General features: G+C 33.2%; 1 long non-coding RNA gene across 1 annotated transcript; it reads left to right on the forward strand.

Annotated features, from left to right (window-relative positions):
- The first annotated feature begins 12794 nt into the window (after window positions 1-12794).
- On the forward strand, window positions 12795-16849 carry LOC128205417 (uncharacterized). Its single transcript, XR_008256244.1, has 3 exons — window positions 12795-12885; window positions 13366-13445; window positions 16133-16849. It is a non-coding gene; the product is annotated as an uncharacterized LOC128205417 (long non-coding RNA).
- The last annotated feature ends 832 nt before the right edge of the window (window positions 16850-17681 follow it).

Here is a 17681-nt window from a genome sequence, read left to right on the forward strand (position 1 = left end):
CGACAAACCTTGTATAATCAAGATTAATAAAATAACTGTGACAGTGGAGGTGAAAATAATCGATTAAAATGTAGAAATTAATCCATTTGTTTTTTCCCTAAATTATGTCCAATCCAACATCACAAGTTAAATACATACAGGTAAGTTAGACAAACACAATAACGTAAACGATGGTTAAAATAGTTATGTTGTTAAACAAGACGTTTTAATGTGTTACATGTAATGACATGCCATCGCTCGGATCCTCTAAGCGAGGTCAAACACATCCGTACTTTGATGTTTTAATTTTATTTATATGCATATTATGTTTATGAAAATCTTACTTATTAACCAAAGTGTTCGTTTCTAGCTTGATTTGTTCTCTACTGCAGTTCGTATGAAACGCCTTTAAAAACAGCGTATTATATCATTTGTTTGTTGGCAACGAAAATCGTGGAGTCACTTTATAATCAGACAACACAGAATTAACATGAATTTTGTTAAGACTATTTGGTACTGTTACATTTTTTATCTTTACTTTCAGTTTTCTGCCTTGCGAATTTTAATAACCAAACATACATACCTTTCTGTTTTTGACAGAAATTGTCTTTTGCGAGTTCATTTTCAAAAAAATCAAAATTCTCAAACTTTGCATTATTATCTCTTAAATTCAAGTTCAATCGGTCAATATGCGCGTTGGAATTTTATACGTGTTCGGTCTCATCATGTACAGTAACCACCACGTTGGTAAGACATTTATGAAATCATATTTGCATCAACATTCTATAAAGGATATCAATTTACACGATAATTTGGTGTGGTACCGTAGCTCTGTATTGCTAAGTAGTGTGTAATCAGAAAACACGGTTAAAACCTTACTGACCGTTCCAAGATGGTACCTAACAACTCTTGAAAAACGTACCTAGTTTTTTATATATAGTATGTATGCACTGTGGTGCTTGTGGAGTTTTGTGCTGTTCTTCCATGTTTCTTGTTTGTGATTTTATGTTCTATGTCTTTGGCGTTTACCTAGTGCCATTAAACCGGGTTTATGTTTAAACATTTTTGCTACTGAGCTTTTTGCTGTAGCTTTTCGCATAAATACTGATCAGGACTTCCTTATTGTATATTAATGTAATGAAACACATCAAAGAGCAATCTACTCTCTGTTATTACAGAATCAGCAACCGATCATCCAGATGCTTGGATTCCTTTCGAATGTTCCTGTTACTTCTTGCATATAGACGGACACTCATTTACAGAGGCTGAGGTACATATATCCTTTGTTGACTGAAATTAAAAAAATTATCGGTGCTTTGGACGTAAGCTTATGGTCATAAATTCGATTATTGTAAGCAAAGAATGGAAATCGGAATTTCACCACATCAGAACATTGATATGGTGTCTAAAGGGTCTACCACCACCTGAATGTAAAACTACTTGGTAAGCAAAAGATATGTACGTTGGTTACCCGATGTAATCAGTGCTACGCAAACAATGTGGCTACTTCTTTGATGGGCTTAAAAGCGTTTACGTTGCTCTTAAACTCGTCGGTCATAGTGTATGTTTTGTCTTGCGTGTGTCGATTCATAACTGAATATAATCAAAATGAAGCATGTTAATTTTTTGCACAGAGTATATTATTTGCCAATATAATACTTAAGGACTTCCATTATCGGTTTTAATATCTAGATGCAAACTATTAAACGTCGTAAATGGAACGTAATAGTAGTTTCAATCAAACGGAAACTGCTTAATTCAAACATTAAAAAGTAGCCTGTGCTTCGGAAAGATTTCCATTGAGAAATGTATTAAAATGTACGTTGATTCCTGGTAAGCATGCACATTGTTTTGTGTCCTCTAGACGTGTGAATGCATGGTAATATAAGTATGTTTGGCTTTAACTTCCTTTGTTTTCAGCATTATTGCAATGAGCATTACAGCCACCTGGTCCATATTGACAATGAGGACGAAAATAATTTTTTGAAGGACATATTATATTATAAGTGTAAGTTATTGTTTTTGTTTATTTCGGTTGCCATTTGTCTTTCATCCATATACAACAGAAGCATAATATATAGAGTGTTTTTATCAGTTTAAAATTTAAATTCTAGACGCAGTGTGTGCGTTCCCTACAACTTGCGTTTTATTCTGTTATGTAGCCTTAGAACAGCGCATCGAATTGTATTTAGTATGTCATACAATTGTCACATAAGCTCGTGTTTCATAATAGCAAAAACAATTCTTGACAAACCACAGACAGCGAATTCTTCTTTGACAGTCGAGTTGCCTATCGGTTGTATGAAAGATTGCAGAGTGTTTTTTTTTTTAAAAAGATTGCCAAACAGCCATTTTGTCATATTTTGAGCACAACGCCTACTACTGTTACATTTATGACATAACGTTATATTGGCAATAAACTGGTCGACAACAGGTATGACTTTGTAATATGTCGGCCATATAAACCAGCAATTGCTGTTGAGTTTTCGATATTCGCTCAGCATTCCTAGAAAGCTTAGAAAGACTACTTGAATCCTGCTGGTTAAATATGAGTTTCTTGGAAGCAATATCTTGGTATAAAACAATATTACCAAGGGGTCACATCTTAAAGACCAGATTATGAACATTCGCTGACATTCAAAACGATGAAAGGCGATGCAAATAACAAACCTCCAACTGACTACAAGGAAAACATTTTTTGGCATTCAATTAACGACGAGTGGTTGTCGGAAGACGGTCGTAGTTAGTATGCAGCTTTATCGTGTATTTCTTTGCTCTTTTTTTCTTTTAGTGTATTAAAAATATATTTCGTTTGCTTGTTCTTAAATTTCTTTATTAATGAGCACATCATCATCTGTTACATAGTTGTCTTTACGGCTTCAATAATGTGGTTTTATAATGTTGGCCCCGGATATGCCATTTAAGTATTTGAATGACTGACATTCGTTTCAGTTTTTCTCTAAAACGTTTCTCAATAAAGTATATTGCAATAACAATGTTCTAAATTTCGCCTTAGATCCTCAGACGAACGGTGGATAGGTCTCAACGACATAGAGGTTGAAGGGATCCACAAATGGATCGACAACAACGAAGTGCTGAGACAGAAGACGTTTTCCGGTGGGTTATCAGAGCTGTACTGCTACATACCAATTGTTCATGCTCTAAAAAAGCGTACTGTTTGTATACCTGATATTCATTTTTTAATGAAATTGTAATTAATTTGATATACTAAGAAACGGTCGATAAAGAGGAATTTCAAGTTGAGATTTTTATGAAATTATTGTCGACGTACGACGGTCTATGGTTGGCCATAATACGTGCTGTTCATCTTAATGCATCGTGCTTGAATTAAAAAAGGTAACAAATCTAATTTCTAGGATAATGCAGCACATACTTTTACCTTACTATATAGCTACGTATTCATCGTAAAGATTAAGACCTAAAATAAAAATAATAAAAATTGATGTTTCGCAACTGTTCCCTTCTGATTGAGAATTGTTTGACAGCGAATCATTGAACATTGTTGATGCTCCTAAAACCTTTATTTCATGGACGTTTGGGGAGCAGTTTAAACGTTTATAATTTTCTTTGTGTCACTTTGAAATGTTTGTCGTAGTGATATCCGTTGCACTCAAAAATCCCACTCAAAAGCATATGTATACGCAAGCCTTGTCTTTGAAAGGATTAAATAAGTAAAGTAATAAATTGATATCTTAACGTTTTCTTTATCACTGACATCATTGCATTTATCCGTTAGACTGGATCCCTGGCAAGCCCGACGATAGTGCTCATGGGGAAGATTTTCGCTGGAACGACACTCCGTGTAGAAACATTTGTGCATTTATTTGCAAAGTCAGGTTTGTTACAGATATTCTTAATGATTTTTTTCTATTGATATGTTAACAATATTAATGTTTTTTGACTTTCAAAAATACAATAAAAACTACAGGGACAATTATAGTTTGACATGTTGGTTTTAGGTATCTGACCAAAAATGCTTAAAGTTTGTATAAGTAGTGACATAATACTTTTGTGTCATTTAAGGGCGTTTTCTGTGCAAAAATCCGAATATATAAGACATACCGACAGTAATATAACAACAATACTTCCGATATTGCAAAATTGGTCTATTTAGTCCGATTTTAGTTCGAATATTGCACAAGTGAAAAAACACTTTAGTAATGTTCTTGCCTGCTCAGTATGAAGTTGATTTCTTGTTAATATGCCGAAAGTAAAAAGATAACGACCACTCAGATGATATTGTAAGTACAAAAACAGTGCATTGTATTTGGGTTGACTTAAGGATCTGTGTTTTTGTTCTTTTGTGAGACTTACCAGAAAACAAAAGTAGAGTTTGATCGAAATGTGCACATTCGATGTAGCCAGTCGATTGTAAGCTTGAATGGGTGTGAGTTTTTTTTATACATATTTGAAGTTTGAGTACGCATTCAAAGACAGCTTTAACTATTTAGCACTGGTAGACATATTATGACCTCAATATGAGTTTGTTTTGGCTCAACTATTCACAGTTAAACGGTTCCATGTAGAGCCTTTATATTTTAGAATAGAAGACTAACATTTATAAACTTCAAAATAATTTAGAATAGCCCTAAACCTAGTTTATGGGCCATACTTAAGAGGAGTATCATGTGTGAGTCTAAACTCAAACTCAGAAAAAGCAAGGAGCAAAATGAATCTTAATATAGTAAAACATTAAAAAAGAACTTAAATTTAGCAAAGCGCACCCTCAATGCAAAGAAAAATATTTGAGTCTTGAGTCTGAACTTGAACTTGAGACTGTTTGCAAACACTGCCCCAGAACAACCCAAAAGTCGGTTCTAATGTTTTGTCAGACGCACTTGATAACCTATAGTTTGGCAACTTGTCCTTTATCTATATAGGATATTTTTAAAAAAAGTTCAGGCCGGATGAGAGTGGACCTATCGTTGTTGGATAAAACAAGAAGATCATTGAATTATAAATGAAATGACAAAAAACACAACAAATAAAAAGCGAACTTTCCTTCTATGCATATGGTTAAAGTAGTATAAACTATATCATAGTATTTGTTATCATGTGGTCATTTCATTCATTCCATAGTGGGCAATAGCTGGACAAGTGACTATCTCTTTAAAAGGGTTAACTTGACGTGACCTTGCAAGCAATCTGAATTATGTAAAAGTAGTTTGGGTTAGCTTGAGACTAATTCTGGTCAGCAGTGGTAGGTCACTGTATTTTCCAACACCACTTGATGCTGATTTAAGACGTATCATATTTTTGTAAGCCAGTTAGCCACAGCAACTGGTCCGTTAAAAAATAACTTTAAGTTGAATTGCAGACGAAATGCAAAAGGTCAATGGAACTATGATCTACATTATTTCAGGTATGGCACATCAGAAGTCATTTGATATACCATAATGTTTGGGTAACGACAGCAATTGATTGGTCAAGCTTTCACAGGTTAATGACGCGGCATATATAGATATTGAAAACCTTTCTGAAGTTTTTCATATAAATGTCTTAAAGACTTCATTTAATGTGTATTTTTTTTCAAAATTAAATTACCTATCGAGAACATTCCAATACATTGAAGGGACATATTTGAACTGTTAAACTCTCATTTTTAAAAAAATAAAATAGTAAGTTTTTTGGTACTTTAGCATAGTGCGTCCTATAGTAAAACATAAACATGTAGCATATTTGAAACGCTCACTTTGCACTGAATCCTATCTTTTTTGCAAAGGTACCAGAGTTGAATTATTATTAATTCAGATTATCGCTTCCAATGGGACTAAGAACACGCCATAATAAATATCATTGCGTATTGTATTGGCAACATGACGGTATTAAAGAAATAAATGCGAAAATAAAATAGCTGCACTATTTCAAAAAAGATTAATGATACCTGGATACCTTTCGAAGTTTAAAAATGCAATATCATCTGTTACATTACTGACCAGTGTCGTTTTAACGTAGGTAGTGCTGAGTAATTGACTGTTAGTATGCATAGTCTTCTCCCACCTCTGCAGTAGTCCTTGAATCAAGCGTTTATAGGTGTGTTCGATTTCTTTGCCAATAATCTAAATGTAGAGTTGCACACAATAATCAACAAATGGAATGTGCATTCGAGCCATATGGTTTTGAAACGCACAACCAACTGATAAGAAGAATATTAAGTCCATGATTAACGTTAAATGATATGCATAAACACAATTATTATTACAACACGATAGAACAACAAGTATATGATTGCAAAGCTAGAAAGACAATATCATATATGAAAATGTGTGTAAAGGTCAGACGTTATAACATTGTATGTACTTAGAGAACATACATGCATATCATTCATAAGGATTTAAGGTTTTAGTATTGCGGTTAAAAACAACATAGGGCCAATGATAAAGGAACATAAAAGGACTTTAATTTTGTTCGTGCGCTGACCAAATGTATGCATGCACAGATGAACGCAAATCCAAAATATGCAATGTTTATACTCATCCATGTTTGGGACTATCCAACTACAACGATGAATAAAACACTTCTAATGTAATATATCGTACCAGTTTAAATTTAGCTGTTTAAAGAATGGCATCGTTAACCTGGTCCCCTGTGACGAGTGATAATAGAAACACAAACATATCCAAGCTATTACTACATTCCATGTTCAATTACTTAACCTCAGGTAGGTACTAGTGATAACTGCGTTCCATGCTTATGTATTTAACCTCAGGTAAGTACTAGTAGATACTACATTCCATGCTTGTTTAATTTAACTTCAGGCAGGTACTTGTGGATACTGCATTCCATGCTTGTTTTTAAACCTCAGGTAGGTACTAGTGGATACTGCCTTCCATGTTTGTATATTTAATCTCAGATAGGCACAAGAGGATACTGCATTCCATGCTTATTTGTTTAACCTCATGCTTGTATTAGTGGATACTGCATTCCATGCTTGTTTACTTAACCTCAGGTAGGTACTAGTGAAAACTGCATTCCATGCTTATGTATTAAACCGCAGCTAGGTACTAGTAGATACTACATTCCATGCTTGTTAAATTTGACATCAGCTGGGTACTAGTGGGTACTGCCTTCCATGCTTGTATATTTAACCTCAGGTAAGAAATATTAGATACTACATGCCATGCTTGTTTATTTAACCCCAGGTAGGTACTTGTGGATACTACATTCTATGCTTGTTTTTTTAGTCCCAGGTACTAATGGATACTGGGTTCCATGCTTGTTAATCTAAACTCAAGTAGCTACTAGTGGTTAGTGTGTTCCATGCTTGTTGTGGGTTCTCTATTCAATTAGTTTATGTTTACAATTTGGTAGGTACTAGTGGATATTACATTCCATGGTCGTGATTTTCACAATAGACTCCATTTCCTTTTAAAAAATTTTGATTGGATTATTGCTATAAACAAGGCTTTTCTTAAAAATTATTCTACTTATTTATTGGTTAACGATTTTAGTAAGATTAAATAAAATTTTGATAGTTAACATTGGAAAATACAATGAACCAATTAAACTATGTATTGTATTCTTTGTGTAACCGAACCGTCTTATTTAACGAGTGATGATAGCCGCAAAGGCTGTTACATGAACCCTCAGGTTCGACACAGGGCAAAGGCAGGGAGCTTGGAAGTGAAAAATGACTGAGATGTGCTCATTTTCATACAATCTATTCAAAATTCAAGTCATTCAAATGGCAATAATACTGTATCAAAGGTTACTATATAAATAGGAAACATAGCTGCTCAGGCAAGCTATAATGTAAACGTTTAGACTGTCAATTCGAAATAATCTCGCTGAGTGTCACAAATCGACAATCAACAGTACAATATCTTAATATGAAACAAAACAAATAAAGTGAAAAGTAATAAGATCTGTTTCAATAATTTTAGATAATTTTACAAAACAATAATGGTATTGTCCCTCCATCGCCTTGATAAAGCAATCAGGAAGAACTGCATTATACGCATGTTACGGTTTCGTTTTTCCTGGAAGATTGTATGGTTATATGTTATGTTAACGTACGTTAAAATGGATATTATAATAAACGATAACGACGAGTGTCTGTTCAGGATTATTAATGGTCTTGTGGCCATTAGATATATTATATATTCCGAATTATTGCTGGAGGAAATTAATGAAAACACAATTTTCAGGTGTTACCGGTGTGATTCTCTATACTTATTTCGTTCTTGAATAACAGAAGGGTATGTTAAACTTTCGCCTGTAAACATCTGTATTTAAATTTCATGAAGTAAGGCTTTCAGAAACGGTCAGAAGTTCAAAAGGATTAGACACCAGATGGTACAGCTGCAAGAAAAATATAAAATTGTGAAAAACATAAAATTGACATCGTTGTTAAGCGTTGAAAATGCATTGAATCCTACTGTATACTGATGTTTCACATCGCTTACGACACATGCTTATTTCGCAGTTTTTGTGCATTTTTCCAATTACATGTATAAATCTACATGGTTTGTCTACCACGTAATTCCTAGTAAGAATAAAAAGGGGGTTCTAGCTAGGGTGCATATTATTAAGAACTTGCAATTGAGCTTTTAACCATATCTATTATCTAATATGCTAATAAATTGATTGGAACAGAATGTAATATTCTAGAAAATGACATGCCTAACTAAATCATTACCATTACATATCTTCGATAAAACATTAAAACTGTATATTGCCTTCGAAATCTTATAGTGGATATTCGTTGCATATTCATATGTTGTTGTTTCTTTGTTCATCTTGACCTAAATTTGAAAGAAATGTTCGGTTTGTATGTTGCCCCTTGAACAAATATTGTTTGCGATTTCCACTTATACCAGCTAAAACATTCCGATTATAATTTATGTTTAGCTTATAGCCCAAAGGCTACAAATACCCCAATATCGGCGAATATATATATACATCAGTTTATCATAATCATGTTTGGTTTTGTTGGTGTAAATTAGCCAAACTAGATTTTTGTGGAACGTATTCAGTTTCTGTCGTCAACTTCCGATCGCTTGCAAATACTATATAACTAATTTATTTTTCATTGCCTTAAAATGCACTTAACTACAACTCTCTTCTTCCTGGTTCAATATTACGTGATTTAAACACACGTATATCTAACATTTACTAATTTCCCAGTGAAGCTTTTGGACGAGCATCTGAAGATTTTAAATGGATTTAATGTAATAAAAAACTCTAGTAGACGTACTCAATTTAAAGAATTTCAGTGAATTTTCATTTGCAAGATGATTGGAGCTATTGCATTCGGAGTTATGTTTGGACTGCTTTTTTCAGGTAAAGTGAAAACTGAGTTAAGTTAACATATCTTTAAGATGCATCGTTTGTCTGCTTTGATATTCAGATTGAGTGATAAAATATGTTTCCAGTTTGCTTGATACGTTAGGCTTGAACGTTGCATAACAATTCATCTAATATTCTTGCCAATACATCTTGAAAATAGACGTCGATGATATATAAAATTCACATCCCCTTCCCCTCTCCATTTGTTAATTGATTAAAAACTAATGATACACCATGTGATGAATCAAATAAGCAATTAAGCATTTATATCAAATATTGACACAGCATGGAACGGTTTGTACACTGATTTAAGGTTTTAATGTTAGTTTAATACTATTTCACCTGGGCGGGCGTTATACGGGTCTATGGCGACATTCGCTCTTTATCTCAAATAAGGCACTTACAAGTAGGGCATCTTTGGCTTTAAATACATCACATTTCTATTTCTTACGGCGAGTACACATATCAGGAAAACAATTAAACAAAAGTTTTGTACTGTTTTTTAATAGCCATTGTATAATTTTGTTTTATTTATTTCAGGTCAGGGCGACACATGTCAACCTGGATATTTTAAGTCATTGTTTAATGGATGTAAACCTTGTAAACCTCCTGGATGTACCTGCACGCTTACTACGTCCTGTGATGCGTGTTTAGAAGGTTATTATATGAACGATGATAGATGCTTCGGATGTCCATCAAACTGCAAGACATGTGCAAATTCAAGCAGTTGCTTATCATGCGAACCAGGTTATTATGGATCTGTGTGTCAACAGACTTGTGGTAGAGGATGTCTAGATTCTAAGTGTGTAAAAGAAACTGGAACATGTTTATGACGGAGTGGTTTGTTTAGTGAAGTATATTGCAATACTTGTGTCCTAGGCAAATTTGGAAACGACTGTGACTATAAATGTTTGGACTCGTGTTTTTCCTGTTCAGACGCGACTAACTGTGAATATTGTAAGCCTGGTTTTTTTGGACACATATGTGAACATAATTGTTCTGAAAATTGTTACAATTGCTCGCAATCAGGACAATGTTTGACTTGCTTCCCAGGACACACTCATCCGAGAGAAACCTGTGTTTGCACACAAAGTAAATGCGCCACATCTGACAACTGTGATAAATGTGTCAGCGACGAATATTTTCCAGACAATGGGTCTTGCTGTCCCTGCTCATTACTACATAATTGTAAATCATGCGAAGTGTCTTCAAATGGTACTAAGTGTGTTGCATGTAAAGAAGGATACTATCCGAATGAATATGGTGATTGTTTTAATTGTAGCGTTACGTGCGTTGAAGGACAATGCGATTCAGTTTCGGGTAAATGCAAAAAAGGTTGCACTGACGGTTACTTTGGTAAGCGTTGTAAACAGAGATGCCAAGACTCTTGTCATACATGCAATCGATATAATGGTGAGTGTTTAGAATGTGCTTCCAACCTAAAATATGGACCTAATTGTACCAAACATTGCAGTAAGAAATGCGGTGGCAAAGTGTGTGACATACGTGGAATATGTACCAAAGGATGCTCAGAAAACTACTTTGGAGAAATGTGCGAAAATGAGTGTGACAAACATTGTATCCAAAGTGGAACTGGCTCAAGTTGTTCTTCTGCAATTGGACAGTGCCTCCACGGTTGCACTGCTGGCTACATAGCAGCTGTTTGTCCTAACGTTCCACAAGGTATTGAATATGTCAATTAATCTTGCAGTATTTAAAATAGCCAATAACCGCATAATAAGTATAGATAGTATTTTGGTTTTTTTTGGTTACATTCTTCATAATGTTGATCTCAACTCAATATACAATTAAGAATAATTGTGAGTGTTAAAATACCATTGTTTCAATGTGAGTTACACTATCCCAACGCTCTTGAATAAGATCATGTCTAAGCACCCTTTTAAGTTTTTTTCACAATTACTTGATAGTTACCGGGATGTCAACGCTTTTCCTCCCGTAAACTTTTTTTTCTTTATTGTTTTTGCATTGTGAGCACAATATTTATGCAAAAAGTTGTCAAATTAGTGCGAAACAAGTTGTCTTTATAACACTTGGTTACCGCCACTTGTGTATATACCTCTGTTTTTTCGTCCCGATATATAATAAAGTACAATATATTATGATATAATTGTATTGGCTGATTTTCTTGAAGTAGTGCAAATGCATCCAAACTACACGTACTGGACACAATAACAACTTAAGTACTGGAAAGGTTTTAAGGCAATATTGTAAACAATGACTACAATATAATATTATGTATTCAGTACTGTTTTGGCCGTGTAAGAGCAACCACAATCATTTTATCCCGGCTAATTTACCGATGTTTGCATTTAGGACAAAACTAATAGAATCAATGGTTTAAAAATACCATGGCTCATATCTTCATTTGATTGATGTACTTTGATGAAGGCCCTATCTCTAAACATAACAAAATTCAACTTAATAAGTTAATATTCGGTGGTGGGATACGCTGCTCCGTCAAAATTGACGTTCAAATAAAACATTTCTTTTGATAATTTGACGGACTGATGTGTGAGTTATGTTTTATTCATTGTTGTTTAAAATAACTTACATCGGCGTCGTCGGTTTGTGCAAAAAGACGCTATCTATCACAATTATATTTTTTCTCAATGTTAATACATTCGCAGTCACTCGATTGCCGTTTTTCATCATAATATTGAGGAAATTGCTGTTAAGATGCGTTAACAACTAATTCATTTTGAAATGATGTGTCAATTATTTAATGTACGAAAGATTAGCTGCGTGTCTATAGATAACTGTGCATGTTCGTTTCTTCACGTTCACCGACTGGCATTGAACTGAAAATAAGATCTTTAAATGCCTGTCACTTTCTATATTTTCTACCATTGTTTAGTCTCATATTTAGCTTTTTATAAATAAATATGGATTTTAGGCCTAATTAAGCAACCAAGTTAAAACAATTCGTTCAAAAACGTTTATGTATACGTTGCTGACGGAAGCGGTGTGTTGATATACGGAGTCGTAATGCTGGCGTTGAATTGTGATAGTTTTAAAGAATTGAATGCAAAGAGAATGGCATGTATTCAAATAGCAAAAAAGTTAAAATAACATTACACAATGAAACGGAAAGATGAGTTTCTATAACAAAAAGTGTTTTTGATGGATTTGCATTGATGATTGATAAACTTATCGGTTTCATGTACGATGGGGAGTAAGCATACTCGTACATGTTTTCAATTTACATAATTCAGAAGGGATGAAAGATACTTTTCTGTTGTGTGCTTTTGGGTAATGCTTTGACTTTTGAATACAAACCAATAAAAATAAAGGGAGTCATAACATTGTTACTATTTGTTTTATTTGCATTTTTGAAATGGATGCATAAGAGTTATTTTAAATAACACTTAACGCAACGTGTCTTAAATATTGAAATAAGGTTTTAAATAATAATGCGTAGGTTTGTTAAACTTGCAACTTCTATTATTCACTATACATTTTAGATTCACCAGAGAAAAGCAGGAAGTCAGTGTCATTGGGGGCTATTATAGGACTTGGAATCGGAGTTCCAGTACTTGCAGTTATTGCCGTTGTCATATTCGTCTTTGTAAAGAAACGGTAAGACCAAGTCTGTGATACAACGCGAAAAGAAAACTAAGTGTGATTAGATAGTTATGTTTTTTGTTTAGTGGCTGCGAAAAGATTTGTTTGAATAAACTTTCAACGAATGTAACAATCTTATACACTGAATAACGGCGTCGAAGTTCATAATTGTATACCATCTGGTTGTATTGTATACACATGTTTGATTGTTCTTTTCTGATAGTTCGAAGGTATTCACTGGTTAGTACAGGTAATGCCTTGTAGTATGCTAGTCCATTTTGTCATCGAACTGCATGAAGATATATACTTCATTAAGATAATTCACAACTATTAAAATGGACAACATATCTCATAGATTGTAATTATGTTCTTTATAATAAGATATGAAAATAACAGTGACAATTCCAGTAGCCTAACGTTTATACGAAGACACTGTTAAAAGGCACTAGACCTTACCGACACTTAATGTTCTAAAACCTGAATGTTATATTTAAGGTCCATTGCCAAACCAACGGAAGCCTTTAACATCGAATATGTTAATCAAACTGTTGGATCTTCAAAAAGGACGAACAGAGGTAATCATGAAGTAATGTACTTGAAAAAAGCTTTTTTTACCAATGATCGCTCAGATAAATATATATATTGGACTTGCACAGATGACATTGAAGTATAAGCTTTTATACTGAATAATTCTTTCTAAAATTCGATAAATGTTTATCTAATAAGCAAACAATGGCACTCCAATGGGTGCTTTCTATGCACCTTTACTTGCAGACCTCTTTTTATACTGCTATGAAAGTGGATATATGTTGGAAATAACTAAGTCTGGAGATCTTGTCCTTGTTGATAAATTCAATAACACTTTTATATATATTGAATATATTCTAATATTGGATAATTCGGTATTTACCGATAATATTAAATCGATATACCCTTCCCAATTTCATCCTAATGAATTTAATACATACAATTTAAAAGCATCCTATTTATATCTGCAACTCGAAGTAAGGGAAGATAAATTGAATAACAATCTTTATGATAAACGTGATGAGTTTAATTTCAAAATATTTAATAACCCTTCTTCGCTAGACTATGTACAGATGTCAACAATTATCAGCTCTCACAGTAAACTTATGACGGGAAAAAACGTGTCAAACAGGGTCTCGGATATCATAAATTAAGGAAAACTTTCTCAAATTTTGTTAATGGTCATTATTATATTATATCAAAGTACAATAGTAGTCTAAAATCGCTTATTGCAAATAGTGTTGCTCATGACGATTTTTACGGTGATGTTTTAAATACATTTCGTAAAATTGAAATGTTTTCAGCAGCTAGCTGGGCAGATAGACTCAATGAATTGCTTGGATTTTATTTAAAACGCGGATATAACGGCACTACTTAGAAGAGTACTTGCCTTCTTGTTTTTGATGATGAATGCAAACTATAAGGTTAAATATAGCGTGCTTACATAACTAAACTTTAAGTACTTTGATTTTATGAAGATTTTGCAGATTCGTGTAATCTTTAAAGCCGTTTTTGGATTGGCAGGAATATTCCTGCCTGTAACGTCTCTTTCTTTTAAAATTTTACTTACTAGGTAATCATTTTGAAAAAAAGTTTTGCAAATACATGTCGTGTTTTCTTTAATAGTAATACATGAAAGTCTATGATCACTCAGTTTTAAACCTTTTATTAACTAAGGCAGACTGTGTGTGATGTTCAATGTTTCAAACAATAACTGCATCATATTTTTAAAAAGGTTTTGCATTAGGTACTTTGAATTGTATTCCTTCGTCTGCAGATAAAGTTGGGATCCCCAATCATTGAAGTACTTGGGGTTCACCGATTAGTTTATTATTATTTGTTTTATTATTAAGATTCCTCAAGTTAATGCGTACTTTGACAAGATTTACCTTTCAGGTTTTTATTTTATTATTGATTGTTGGGAGCTTGTGCACGCAAACTGGTTTAAAACCCCAGTTAATTTGCATTTTACTGACCGATTGTTTTGTTTTTATGTTCTATGTCTTTGGCGTTAATCCTGTGCCATTAATTGGGGTTTATGTTTAAACCTTTGGCTTCTGAGCTTGTTTCTGTAGTTATCATATAAATATTGAAGTAGATTCATTTTAATATATCCGTATTACAAGATCACTACAGGGACAAGCCTTATCTTATAACATTGCCTCCGATTGTTTAAGCTCCCTTAAAACGATAAAAACTATCAGCGTCACTTCGTCCTTTCGTCATTCTGTCCGACGTTTTTTGTTCGTGTTTCCTCTTTGATTACAGTCTTTAATATACAAAAGGTTCAACTAGTGTGCCCTTCTTGTTTTAAAGTTATTCGCAGCAACTAATCAAAACAACTGCAAGATCAACTATTCAAAGCAATTTACTTGTTAAATGTCTTATACGAACGCTACCATTTAATATGTTTGTTAACAATACGCTTAAGTAACATTGAAAGTGAAAAGGTGTAAAGTACAAATGTTGTTTTTTTTTCAACTATTTATCGCTCTTATTTTATTTTATTACGAATGGTCGGAACATTGTATAAGCATTCAAATGTAGCGATTCAACCTTCTTTCGATTGTTACAGAAAGTAAGTTTTTGCCCAAAAAGGTTTGATTCTCATTTCAAAGTGTTCTTCAGACTTAACTTTTTTGTCAAATTGTAGACGGGTGTTTTGAATGTTTATATCTGCATACTATGGAAATTTGAACCAAAATAATGTTGACTTCCTGTTGTTTTTTTGCCCAAAATACACAAAATATAGCTTCTTGTACAGACACTTATACACACCAATTCACTACAATGATTCTGAAGATTTCATTTAATAGTAAACGGTACATTAATCTAGGAAGACGGGGTTTTAATTTTTATAATATTGCCTTGCTTTGACGAAATTATTAATGAAATATTTGCTCAGTATAATATACTAAGGTCTTTCACCTCGATTGTGACGACCGTTGTTATAGAATCGCTCTTGCAACCGTCCTGAAGTATTTCCTAGTATAAGATATTGTATATGGCTTCATCATCTTCCAACATGTAATTTACTCATCGCACAAGTTAAAGGATCAGCGATCTTCTCTGTAATATTATACCATAACGCTTAAGCTACGCTTGTATTTATAACTTTACGTATCAACGTGGTACGTGAAATCCCTAATCTCATTGTATAACTGCTATTGTTCAGTAGGTATGTATATTTATTATAGGTTTTCTGATTAATGTTATAATGCATATCTAATTTTAGACATTGAACGCAACATTGAGAATTCATACGAAACGCTTGATGCCAGAACGACAGCAGATGCTAAGGATGACTATGAGCAATTGCCAGCGGGACAACAATTAACAAGTAACTCTGCAGAATACGGGAATGTTGAAGATGATCTCGTACATTATCAGAACATTTAAACTTCGAAAACTGACAAGCAAACAAAATAAATTCTAAGAAATATTTCAACTTGTCCGAAGGGACATAAATGCCTTCAAAACTGCGTAGGGAATGGGTTCCTTACTTTCCTCGCTCAGTGTAGTGAACTTATTTTAAACGGCGTGAATAAACTGGTCAGAAGATACACCTGTGAATCTTACTATGATAGATTTTAACCTGCCCGATATACTAGATCTACGATTCACAGTATGTTAAAACAGTGAACATTATTATGCCTCAAGACTTGTCACTAAGTTAAGAATTTATCTTGACCTGCCCTTTAAGAAATCGTTGATATAATAGGCAGGACATTTCAAGACATCGGCGTCAAACAAAATGTTTAAAATTGAACAATATGTTTAGAATTATGTAGACATGACTTTTAGTAACTCCTGGATATAAAATGCAATAGTTAAGATAACCATGTCACTTAATTTCGTTGTATTGTTTTATTTTTCTTTAGAAATGAACACTTTGTTTACACTTTCGTCGACTTACTAATAGTCTCTTTCTCTCTCTCTCTCTCTCTCTCTCTCTCTCTCTCTCTCTCTCTCTCTCTCTCTCTCTCTCTCTCTCTCTCTCTCTCTCTCTCTCTCTCTATATATATATATATATATATATATATATATATATATATATATATATATATATATATATATATAATGCACTGTAGCTCAAATTGTGTTCTGCTCTTGAACGCTATGTTAAAAAGTATGTACATTTGGTATTTAGCAATGACTTAATACAATAGACGGTAAATCTAATATTCGGTGTTACATATTCATGTTGTATTGTGTCATTCTTTTGGAATGTCTACACTATGTTTAGAATTATGTATCTTGATATAATACAGTATTGAAGATATAAGCGTAAAAAAATCATGTAGTAATGATTTATTCTCTTGATATAACTCAGTATTTAAGGTATTGGTGTCAAACATCAATGTTATATTGTTTCATTCTCTTGATATAAAATGCATTTCATATACGGCATTGCCGTAAAACATTTATGTTTTGGCGTCACACTTTAATGTTGTTATGTTTTATTCTCTTTACATAAATTGCAGTATATTTAAGGTATCGGCATCTCACATTCATGTTGTATTGTCCTAAGATTGTGTTATCTCTGCGATAACAATGTTGACATTTACTCCTTAATGTTTTGTATTGCTATTTACTCACATACATACACGCATACATGTACATATGTATGAGAATATGTGATATGGTACAAATAAATGCTTATGTATGATATTTTATAAAGTATGAAATAATTAAATTAATTATCTCTATTTGTTAGAAATTTAATAAACATATTTTAAACAGGAAACAATACTTCACTTAGCTACGGCACATAGAAATTAAAT

The sequence above is a fragment of the Mya arenaria genome, chromosome 10 (assembly GCF_026914265.1).
Source record: "Mya arenaria isolate MELC-2E11 chromosome 10, ASM2691426v1".
Taxonomy (NCBI): domain Eukaryota; kingdom Metazoa; phylum Mollusca; class Bivalvia; order Myida; family Myidae; genus Mya; species Mya arenaria.